Raw genomic sequence first — 12,258 nt, 5'->3', positions numbered from 1 at the left:
TAACGATGAAAAAGGTTGGCAATGGTGTGGGCAAGTCTGGATCAGGGAATGTGGCTTTTCATTAAAAGCCCTTTCCTCGTTTGATTATTTTTAGTCTGAATGAAGGAATCGTGTCCTTTTTTTTAGAGCCTCGCAGCAGCCAATGACTGGACCCATCTGTCTGCTTACCTGGTAAGGCTGAGACAGAGATGTCTGTCCTCGGATAGGTAGGGAGGGGAGAGCAGGCACAGCATAAAGCATCCGTCAGCATGAGGCAAAAAAATGAGAAGTGCTCAGTGATTGGTGGGGTCATAGTACCTGGCACAGTCATTCCTGATGAAACCTTAATAATGAACAATAAATTAGAGTGCTGCCCTAGCCAGATGTTCCATGCATTTTGACAGCAGCCTTGTCTTGTGTCAAAGGCATATGAGGATTGGGGCATTTTGAGTCCATGGAAGGGGTTGGTGAAGGAGTTTTCAATTTGGGGCACCTGGACTTTGCTTCAAGCCTCCACATCACACCATTGGGGTTGGTTGGGAAAGGCAGTGACTACTATCTTCTTCGTTTTAATAGACTATCTGGGGAGCAGTTGCAAGTTCACAGCAAAATCAAGGGGAAGGTGCAGAGATTTCCCATATACCTTCTGTTCCCCACAAGCACAGCCTCAGCCGTTCTCAACACCACCCTCCACCCACACGATGTGATGCACCAGTCACAATTGGTGAACCTACATTGTCACATCATTATCACCCACAGTCCAGAGTTTACATTGGAGGTCACTTGGTGTTGGACATTCTGTGGCTTTGGATAAATCTAAAATGGTGATACTCCATTAGAGTATCATACAGCCCAACAGAATTTGTTTCACCACCCCAAAAATCTGTGTTCCTATTCATTCATACCCATACCCCTGTGACTTGTGAAACCCCTGGTCTTTTTGCTATCTCTAGTTTTTGCCTTTTATACAACATCATGCAAGTGGAATCCTATGGTATATTAGCCCTTTCTGCTTGGCTTCTTTCAGTTGGTAGTATGCACTTAAAGTTCCTCCATGTCTTTGCATGGCTTGATGGCTCATTTCTTTTTAGTGCTTAATAATACTCCATCGCCTGTGTGTACCAGAGTGTATCCCTTCACCCACTGAAGGACATCTTGGTTGCTTCCAAGTTTGGCAGTTATGAAGAGCATGGCTCTGCACATGCGTGTGCAGGTCTTTGGGTGGTCAGAAGTCTTCTCAACTCCTTTGGGTGAAATACCAAAGAATGCCATCACTAGCCCATATGGTAAGAATAGTATGTTTATTTTTCTCAAGAAACTGTCAAAAAAAAAAACAAAAAGAAAAAGAAACTGTCAAACTGTCTTCCAAAGTAGCTGTCCCATTTTTCAACCCCAACAGCAATGAATGAGAGTGACTTTTCTCCACATTCTTGTCCACCGTTGGCAGTGTTCCAGATTGTGGCCATTCAGATAGGTATGTAGTGGTAGCTCGCTGTGGTTTTAATTTGCATTTCTCTGGTGACATGATGTGGAGGCTCTTTTCATATGCTTATTGACCATCTGTATATTGCCTTTGCTGAGGTGTCTGTTCACATGTTTGGCCCGTTTTATAATTGGATTGTTTGTTTTCTTATTGTTGAATTTCAAGAGTTCTTTTACATTTTGGATAACAGGCTTTTCATCAGATATGTCTTTTGTAAATATTTTCTCTCAGTCTATGGCTTGTCTTTTCGTTCTTCTGACAGTGTCTTTCACAGAGCAGAAACTTTCAATTTTAATGAAGTTCAGCTGATTTATTCTTCCTTGTGTGGGTTTCCCCTTTGGTGTTGTGTATAAAACGCATCACTACCAAACACAAGGTCATCTAGATCGAGATTTTTTTCCTATGTTATCTTCTAACAGTCTTAAAGTAATGTGTTCTTCAATTAGGTCCATGATTCATTTTGAATTCACTTTCATGAAGGAGATGAAGTCTGTGTTTGGCCTCCCGTTTTCACAGGCATATGTCCAGTTTTAGTGCTATTTGTTGAAAAGACTCCATTGTCATTTGCCTTTGCTTTTTTTTTTTTTTTTTGTCAAAAATCAATGGATGATTATTATGTGGGCTGATTTCTGGTCTCTGTAGTCTGTTCCATTGATCTATTTGTCTATTCTTTTCACCGCTCCTGTATTGTCTGGATACTATAGCCTTATAGGAAGTGAGGAAGTCCAGTAGTATCAGTCCTCCAACTCTGTTCTTTAATTTTATGTGCACCCATCATTTTCTCTTGTAACACTTTCCCATTGAACTGTGGTGATTTGCTTTCAAAGATGTCAGAACCGTGGTTGGTCTCAAGAACACCATCTTTAGGAATCCTATATCACAATAAAGCAATTTTTCTCTTTTCGTTTTTGTTATGGAGCTGCTTCTGTTTGAAACTTTAGTTTTATATCAGCTCTGTATCTGTGGGACATCTGGATGGCTCAGTCGGTTAAGCATCTGCCTTTGGTTCAGGTCATGATTCCCAGGTCCCGGGATCAAGTCCCACATCAGGCTTCTTGGTCAGCAGGGAGCCTGCTTCTCCCTCTGCCTTCTGCTCCCTCTGCTTGTGCTTTCTCTCTCTCTCTCACATATACTCTCTCTCTGGCAAATGAATAAATTAAATCTTTAAAAAAAACAACAAAACTCTGCTTCAGAGATCATTTGCTTTCTATTAACTGGGATTGGCATGAAATTATTTAAAAGTTAGAACATTTTGAGTTTTAAGGATCATAAGTCTTGATTTGGGGAAATATCCCAACTTCATAAATGTGATTCTTTTTGCAAAAAGAGGATCACTATATGAATAACTTACCTTTTCTGCTTTTCCTATAAGAAACAGTGTTTCTGGTTTATAGATGTTAAAACATGAAATGTTAAACATCTTCTAGGTTTTGCAATAAGAAACACTGATTAAGTGTGTTAAAAAAAAAAACAACCACCATAAGATGTGATTTTGATTTTGACTTCATATAAATACCTTCTGGAACAGAAGGTTCTCTGTTCATGGCTCTGCATTGTTGATTCAGAAACTATGCTGCACTGAGGTCTGATCTACGAGGGAAGAGCCTGTGAGTGAATGGTTTGAGTTCTGCTGGCTGCCTTCCCACTCTTTATCTAGGGAGACTGGATCCCAGAGAAGGACAATAGCAATTAGGTCTTGTTGGGAAGAAAGAACACAGCCACCAGCCCTGCACCATTTTGCTTCCCCTGTACAAATAAGATAGCGTGATGCTGGTGCTTGGGGTTTGTGTAGGGCTCTGTGGCCACGGCTTGCCTGTTGGGCTGCTTGGTGGAGATAAGATGCCCAGACATATGCTGGGGTCAGGGAGGGGGTTTAATTTGTTGTACTTTCCTGCATGTCTTTTTTTTTTTTTTTGAAGATTTTATTTATTTATTTGACAGAGATCACAGGTAGGCAGAGAGAGGGGTGGGGAAGGAGGCTTCCCCTTGAGTAGAGAGCCCGATGCACAGCTCGATCCCAGGACCCTGAGACCATGATCTAAGCTGAAGGCAGAGGCTTAACCCGCTGAGCCACCGAGGCGCCCCACTTCCCTGCATTTCATTTACTTTTGGGGGGCTAATAACATTCCCTTGTTCTATAAGGAGCCATTTGTGGCTTCTTTCTCTTTCTTCAATTTAATGGAGCCTTGAAATCAAAATACATCTTGCTTAAGCCATCCAGAAATGTTTCAGGTTAAAAAACAAGAAAACCAAGCAGACAGTTGCGTGATGCTCCCCTCCTCCATCCCCCTCCCCAACTCCCACACCATGGCCTGGTGGACAGTCCCCTACACTGTCCCAAACCCGCTGAAAACGGCTTCTGATTCTCTTCAGAAAGGGAGCTGTAACAGTGCAGATGATAGATTCCCGTTAGCTTTCATGATGGAAGGGTGGAAAGAGATGCTTCCTTGTTATTGCCATTCCAAGTACAATAATGAGGCTGCATATTTGCAGCTAGCTGCTGAAGCCAGACGTCACCAGAGTCATTTGGATTCGTAGGAAGTTGGAACATATTGTTTTAAGAGAGATTTCAAGAGCATCATCTTTGGAAATCCCATATAGCAGTGAAGTAGGGTTGCTTTTTTTTCTTTTTTCAATCTTACTTATATAGCCGTATCTGTTTGAATTTTTCATTCCCTATCCATTCTCTTTGGTGGTGTATTTGCCTGAGCTATTTTGACTTCTCTTCAATGGGCTTTATATTAAATTATTTTAAATACTTTTATTGCCACTCAGAAGACATGGAAGTATTTCTAGTGTTCGTATTTGGGTCATGGAGATGTCACTTTGCATCACTTCGTCACATGTAAGAGCCAGGCTATTTCAAGGAAGGGCCAGAGGAGAGACTTTCTATTTCTGAGAATATACTATGGATTAGGAAGCATGGCTTATGCAAAGATTTGTCTTTTTATGCTTTGAAATCTGAAATGGAGAAACTGGGAGCTCAGTCACTTGGAGATTTAGGATCTATGATAGGTTGATTAGGCTTTTGCCTTCATTCAGGACTGGCTCCCCCCGCCCCAACAGCCACATCCAGCCCTAGGAGCACTGTTAAGATGAAGATATCTCTCTCTCTCTCAAATAAATAAAACTGTGGAAATAAAAATAATAAAACAAAAGGGCCACCTGGGTGGCTCAGTCGGTTATCTGCCTTCATCTCAGGTCATGATCCCAGGGTCCTGGGATCAAGTCCTACATTGGGCTCCCTGCTCAGTGGGGAGCCTGCTTCTCCTTCTCCCTCTGCTCCTCCCCCTGCTTGTGCTCTCTTTCTTTTTCTCTCTCTCAGATAAATAAATAAAATCAAAAGAAAAGATGAATACCTCATGTTAAAGCCCCGAATTCCAAGCTGCTAGTCACTTAGCTGGGCAGGAGCAGGATGAAGGGGCTGGAGGGCCATAGCTCGGCACCGTCCAGGGCTGCCCCTCTTTCCTCTTTGTATTCCATAGGTATAAGAGAAGAGCCGGCCTCATTTCTGCCAGACACCCTCATCTAGTTATTGGGAAACCCTCTCGAACTGCTGGGATGTCAGAAGACAGGCCCCTGGTCCTGATGTCCTCCTGACTTTTATCCTTTGTTCCTGGGCCTTTTACTGGAAGGTATCTTGAGTGTCTATTTACTTTAAAAATACACATTTAAAAACTCATAAAGAAACGATTTCAAGGGGGCTCCTGGGTGGCTCAGTGGGTTAAGCCGCTGCCTTCGGCTCAGGTCATGATCTCAGGGTCCTGGGATCGAGTCCCGCATCGGGCTCTCTGCTCAGCGGGGAGCCTGCTTCCTTCTCTCTCTCTCTCTCTGCCTGCCTCTCAGTGTACTTGTAATTTCTCTCTGTCAAATAAATGAATAAAATCTTTAAAAAAAAAAAAAAAAGACTCTGCCTTTGGCTCAGGTCATGATCCTAGCGTCCTGGGATCGAGCCCCGCATCGGGCTCTCTGCTCAGCAGGAAGCCTGCTTCCCCCTCTCTCTCTGCCTGCCTTTCTGCCTACTTGTGATCTCTGTCTGTCAAATAAATAAAATCTTAAAAAAAAAAAAAAAAAAAGAAACGCTTTCAAGGACATGTCGCATTCGTCCATGTATCCACTCATTCATGATCTGGCAAATACTTACCGAGCACCTGCTGCTGAGCACAGGGGCGAGCAAACCGGGGTCTTCTTTGCTCCATGGGGCCTGCGTGCTTGTAATTGATACAGCCGCACTGTCTGGGGAGGGACCCCCGAGTTTTGTCATGTATCAAGCGTCTGCACCACAGTGTGCTTGTGTAAGGTACACAGGCTGTAAGGTACACAGCCTGAATGCAAGAACTTCTGGACAGCCAGAGGCGGTCTTGGGAGGGTTGCTCAGTAACCGAATTGAAAGCCGGGGGGTACGTCCATCCCATATGTGTGGGATCCAGTGTCTGTCCACTGCTTTGTCTCCACAGTAGCCTGGGCAGGACCGACGGTGGAGGCTGGGAACTCAGCTGAGTCAGGTGATGGAAGCCAATAACCCCGGGCAGCCCCCACCAGGTGGGGGTCACCGTCTTTAGAACTTGAGCTGTTATGAAAATTTTAGAGAAAGTGCTACTAGTTGTGTCGTAAAATCACTTCACTTCTTTCAGGGTGTTTTGAGGCTTGGGAGCCGTTTCTGCATATTCTAGTTCGGGGATGTGACATCTATGTAAATGAGTGGCTGTGCCCATTAGCTTTGGCCTCCTTTGTGGGGGAGCCCCCACCCCCGCTGGGCTTCCGTGACGGGCTGCAGGATGGTGGGGCTGCCCTCAGACCTTTCTAGAACACAGGGTCTTAAATGACCATTTGCCCTGGTCCTGCATCATAATTCCAGCTACGTGGTATTCCTTCCTCTGTGTGGAGGTCCTTGAGGAGAGAAACTTGAGAAGTACCTTTTGGTGTTCAAAAAATAGTTTCCATCATGTTTTAGACTGAGAATGACATATAGGCTTTTTAATAATGTGAGAGTGCCTCCTAACAGAGGGTGTAAAAGAGTCTCCTTGCTACCCTTCTGGGTAGCAGTGTCTGGCGTGTTGCCCATGAGACGGGGGTGGAGGTGGCCGTTGGCCCCGCCGCATCTGAGGCCTCCATCCTGCCTTGTTGCTCCACGCCCTGTGAAGGTGCCTCACTGCCAAGCATGGTTTGTGTGAGAATTGAATTGTTATTAGGAAGTTTTAAAAGGGAAGCAGACATTAGAAGATCTGTTACATGGGAAGAGGTGTATGTTCGCTTTGTCTAGGCAGGATGTGACATTGCAGCGGGAGCTTTAAGCAGGTTGGGGTTTTGGGGCCACCTTGCTGCCGAGTGTCTCTTCGGAGCGAATTTGTTCTTCTGTGGACTCCCACAAGGCCTGCAGCGCGCTGTGGGATTAAATACCCTGTGGGATTGTGGGATTAGAGATTCCACCCAGATTTCAGAAGGGTGGCTGTTTGGACAAGCTGCTTCCATTCCCCGGGGCACTTTCACTCAGGGACTCTGCGTGTCCACCCCCTGCTCCCCGTCACAGCTCAGTTCTAATGCAGGGCTCTTCCTCTGCGCTCTTCCCTGACCTCTCCCCACCCAGAGAGGGTTAGAGAAAAAAATCTCCAGAGCACTTGGGGTCCACCTTGACCCTTGTGAGCCCCTTCATGAATGCTGTTTGGGAGGGGGAGTGCTTCTCATTCTCTCTGCCTAGAGAGGTTGCCTGCCCCGAGGCCTGAGCGGGTTGGCTACGGTGTGGGGTAGGGGTGATGAGCGGCGGCACCCCCTCTTCCCAAGCCCTGCGAGGGCTGAGCTGGTCCCTGCTGCGTGTTCAAGCCTGACAGCCTGCCTGTCTTTTCCTGTCCTACACACACACCACTCACGACCCACATCTACACACATATCACAGGGACACTGTGTACATACATACACCCACACCACCTGTATACACCGCAGACGCCACACACACACACACACACACACACACACACACACAGCAGCCACACCACCCACCACACACATCCACATACACCCCCCACACACACACAAAATAGCACATTCACACACACCCGACACATACACTAGCACGTGAACCATTCAGGGAATGGTGCTGATTCTCTGCTTCGTGCCCAGATTAGCACCCAGCATCTCCCACTGTCCTGCCCTAGAACACCCCCAGGTCTCCAAGCCCCTATCTTCTTTCTATTTTGGGTCACCGCTTCCCCTTCTGATTTTGTTATCTCTGGGCTTGCCCTGTGATGTGTGTGGTGTCCTCCGCACTGGGGAACTTTGCGACTCTGCCCCAGCGGCTGTCTTCCCGAAGAGACTCAGGCTCTCCGCTCTGCTCTTCCCTGATGTTCAGGAGCAGGCGCTCCTGTGAGAAGCCCTGCCCCCGAGAGCTTCCCACCCATCCATCCCCTCCCCCTCCCTCTCCCCCTTCTCCTCAGCCATTTCTCTTACTGCAGACAGCTCCCTAACTATAATGTGAACTCCTGGAAGGCACAGACTGTGGTTTTCATTATGGTGCTGGTGCATAATGAATGTATTTGGGTAAAAGACTCAACCAGTACACACGTATTTAGTAAGTTAAAAGTGAACACCCCCTCAGCCCTTCCTGTTTTCCCTCCCTCCCCCAGGGGAAACTGCTGACAAGCGCTGGTCCTTACCAGTCTGTTCCGTATGCCTTTGCCTCCATACTCGACTTGCAGCTATGTCCGTGTTTACTAGCTAGCTTGATGGATCTATATACATACTCCTACCCTAGCTGTTTTACCATTTTCGCTGCGCAATAGGCCATAAGATTTCTCTCTGTCTGTACACATTGGTCTACCTCTTTTAGAAAAAAACGCTTTGAAGTATTTCAGCGCGTGGACTGGGCCATAATTTATTTAACTGTTCTCCTCTTTATGGGCACTTAGGTTGCTTCCAGGTTTTAGAATGATGGCTGCAATGAAGAATGCTCATACAGGCATCATTTCAGATATATGTGAGTCCCTCTGGAAATAGCGTTGTTGGATAAAAGGATATGCAGATTTAAATTTTTGATAGGGAATGCTGAATTGCTTTTCGGAAAGGCTTCACTGGGACTCCTCCTAAAGAGATAAATTTTTTAAAAAAGAGAAAACCAGCCAAAAAAAGTAATTCACCACTAACAGCTGAGTAAAGGAGAGAACACTCTCTTAGGCCATGAGCTGGGAAATACAGCAGCCTGGAAGAGGCCGAGGACATGGGCTAAGGTTTATACCTTTTCTGAGGCTCCTTTGCTGCTCCCCACGCCATCCATCCCCCACCCAAAAAAAAAGCAGTCTGGGGGGAAAAGAAGATGAACAACCAAAACCCTGAGAACTTACTGGTCTTCCTCAATTTGGAGAGCTGGAGGCTGTGATGGCAGGCTTCGGGGGTAGGGGGTGCTACTGGAGCCAAACGGCCTCCTGCAGGGGGCTGCCCAGGTCTGTTTGCATTGCACCCTGGGAAAATCCCAAAGCTTCGTCTTCCAGTTGACCCAATGGTGGTCTCCACGCTTACGTGTAGCCCTCTCAATCTCAACTGTTAGATTTGAAAGGAAAGAAACAATCAACAGCCTTCATGTCTTCCAGCAGTTTTAGGCTTACAGAAAAATCGAACCGAACATTCCACGTTTCCATTTGCCCCCTCTCTCTGAAACCCCCGCTTTCCCTTATTATTCACATCGAGTGTTAATATGGCATATCGGTCAGCACGGATGAGCCAGCACTGATACATTATTGTTATTATTAACTAAATTCGGGTAAGGCTCACTCGTCGGGTTGTGTGTTCCATGGGTTTTGACAAATGTTTTGACTCTACTAGTTGTGTTCTTGTCTTGGTAGCTTCCTCTTATTTTACAGCTATCTATTTGTGATAGTCTTTTGAGTCTTTGCTTCCTGTGGCATGGGGGAGGGCCAGGCTGCTGAGGGGCTGGCTCGTCTCTGGGGACAGGTGTTCCCATGTCCTGGTCTCTCGGACTCCCCCATTCTGGCCCTGTCTGGTCTCAATCTCCCTGCTGCCACTTCCATCTGCCTGTCCTGGAGCAGCTGCCCACTGCTTCAGGGCCATCGTGGGGCAAGGAGGGGCTGGCTGACTTTGCTGCCCTAATCGGTCCCCGATTACTCAGCCCAATTAATAGTCATCATCTCTGGGAACCTCTGCGAAATTCCCAAACTGTCAGTGAGGTGAAGTGAGGTGGCCTCCCTGCCTGGAAGGAAGCCCCCATGTTCCTCTTCACCAGTTTCCTCTCCTTAGTCCCTCCTGGATTCCATGTTGATCGTTGTGTCATGTTCTGGAATGCCGTGGTCTTTCACAGGACTACCTGGGTGGGGTGGGGGTGCGGGGCCTGTGTGGGAGCCAGGCTTTGGAAACAGCAAGAAGGGTGGCCGCTGCCCGGCCCGGCCATCCCCGTGGTCGTGGGGATGGGCGGCAGCATGGTGTTCCGTGAGGGCTAAGGCCACGGCACAGTGGGAGGACACACGGGCCACTGTTCTTCTGCTAGGGCCTCACACGTGCCCAGGGATGTCCGTGTTCCTGTCCCCTGCTGGCTCCTTGAGGAGGACATGAATAGAGAGGAAGGTGGGGAGGGATTTGGAGTCCCTCCCATGTGAAATCCAGCACCGATTTCATCGTGTGGTTGCAACAGGATGCAGCCTAGACGTGGGAGTCATGGTTGGAACAGGCGGTTTTCCACAGTCCTACGGTGGGAGGCTTCCCTAATGGCATTCTTCCACCTGCAGCCATTTAGAAGGCAGAGCATGTGTCCCCCCTCGGTGTGCCTGGTGGGGATGTGGCCCTCCTCCCCAGTGGCCAAGGCCCCATGGGCCTCAGAGGCCCTTGTAGCTGGAGGTCTGGGTGGGGAGGGCAGTTTCCTTTCGTGTCACACATGTGAGCTGGTTTCCTGGTCCCACCGATGGGGCCTTTGCTCACCCCCAGCCCATGTGCGGTACATAGGAGGTACTGATGCCGCTCATGTCCTCAGACCCTGGCTGAGTGACTGCTCTGCCTTCCTGGCCATCGGTCTCTCTGAGTGGGCATCCATCTCTGTGTGTGTCCTGGGGATGGTCCTGTCACTGAATCAACACTCAGGGGGTTGCCACGGAGCACTGTCATAGGCCTTGTAGGTTAGGGGAGTATTTCCTGGACCACAGCAGGTGGGAATTGCAGGGATTTCCACGCCGGCAGGCGAGGGGCAGCATGAGGGGCACAGGGCAGGACGAGGGATGTGGCCTCGTGGTGAGTGGGACTCCGTGCAGGTCGGCCTGGCATATCTGGAGAACAGCAAAGAGCCCATGAAGTAGGGGCAAAGTACGTGGCCAGGAGCAAAGCCAGGAGGCCTGGAGGTTGTGAGTGGAGGCCTTTCCTGCCACCCTGAGGACCTTTACTCTGAACGACAGTGGGCTGCTGGAGGAGGAGGTTGAAGAGACGAGGACGTGATCTGACTTACGATTTTAAAAAGTGTGTAACAGCTTTATTGAGATGTTCCCGTACCATAAAATCCGCCCCTTTCAAGTATATGGTACAAAAGTTTTTAAAGTACTCACCATGTTATGCAGCTATCACCCCCACGTAATCCCAGAACGCTTCCATCCCCAATGTCCTTTCGCGGGGATCTCCCATTTCCCCCTCCCTAACCCAAACCACTTTGATTTCTTGAAGCGAACATTTTGTTGAAGTATAACTGTCATCCAGGCATGTGTGTGCATCCCGGACTGAATGTTTGTGTCCCCCCCAAATTCGTGGTCGAACTCCATGTCCGATCCCAGTTTTAGGAGTGGGGCCTTTGGGGGTAATTAGGTCATGAGGGTGGGGTCCTCACGATGGGATTAGTGTCTGTATAAGAAGAGGCCAGACAGCTCTGTGAGGAGGTCCACCACGTGAGATCATAGCAAAAAGTGGGCAGTCTGTAACCCAGAAGGGCGTTCTCACTAGAACCCGATAGCACTGGTGCCATGATCTCAGATTTCTAGCCTCCAAATGGTGAGAAATAAACTTCTGTGGATGCCCCTTCCCCCCACCAAGTCCATGGTGCTCTGTTTTCATAGCCTAGGCTCACGGAGACCGTGAGTGCAAAGCTCTTCCCGCGCTGGGTAGAAAGACCACACTTGCCACTAAGGTAGGCTGCTGTGTAGGGTCTAGGTTGAAGCAGGAAGCCCTGTGAGGAGCCACGAGAGCATGCAGGCCGTGGCTGGCTGGGTTGCTGGGGAGGACCAGAGGAGCTGGAGTTCTGGAAGCATGTGAAGCTCGAGCCTGGTACTGTGTTCTCTGGTGGCTCAGAGGTGGGGTGGGAGAGCGGGGAGGCAAGGGTGAACCCAGCTGGGCAGTGCGTTGTGATCAGCTGGTAGTGTGAGAGGCTCTGCGTGGTGATGGGTCTTTTGCAGGGAAACCTTGGCCCCGCTTGGACACACTGAGCTCAAGGAGCCTGTTAGACACGCGCTGGGTGTGCCAAGAGGGGTGCTGTGAGTGCGGACTTCAGGAGAGCTTAGACAGAGGTAACACACTAGGGAGCGTTCAGCATAGATGGGCCCAGTCCATGCTCCTGTGTCTGGGTGTCTGGCACAACAAAGGACACCCCACCCAGCCACAGCTGCGAGCTACTGAAATCATGACAAGCCTCGGGGGCAGTCCAGGGACTTCAGCTTCCTGTGCGGGTGTGGTGACCCAACCAAAAGGCCAGGGAGCCGTTTGGAGGCTCAGTACCTTTCTCTAGGATTCACTTGTCCTGGGATCCAGTCAGGGGCCACATTCCCCATACATTTCTCCCCACGTTCGTATCCAGCAAATTAAGAATACTTCACAGAGTATGC

General features: G+C 48.5%; 1 protein-coding gene across 6 annotated transcripts in view; it reads left to right on the top strand.

The window, feature by feature from the left end:
• The window catches only part of APBA2 (amyloid beta precursor protein binding family A member 2), a 242,695-nt gene that overhangs the window by 25,458 nt on the left and 204,979 nt on the right, over positions 1–12,258 (top strand). The gene's annotated exons all lie outside the window — the stretch shown is intronic.

The sequence above is a fragment of the Mustela nigripes genome, chromosome 13 (assembly GCF_022355385.1).
Source record: "Mustela nigripes isolate SB6536 chromosome 13, MUSNIG.SB6536, whole genome shotgun sequence".
Classification (NCBI taxonomy): Eukaryota; Metazoa; Chordata; class Mammalia; order Carnivora; family Mustelidae; genus Mustela; species Mustela nigripes.
This window is presented reverse-complemented; position numbering and strand designations above follow the sequence as displayed.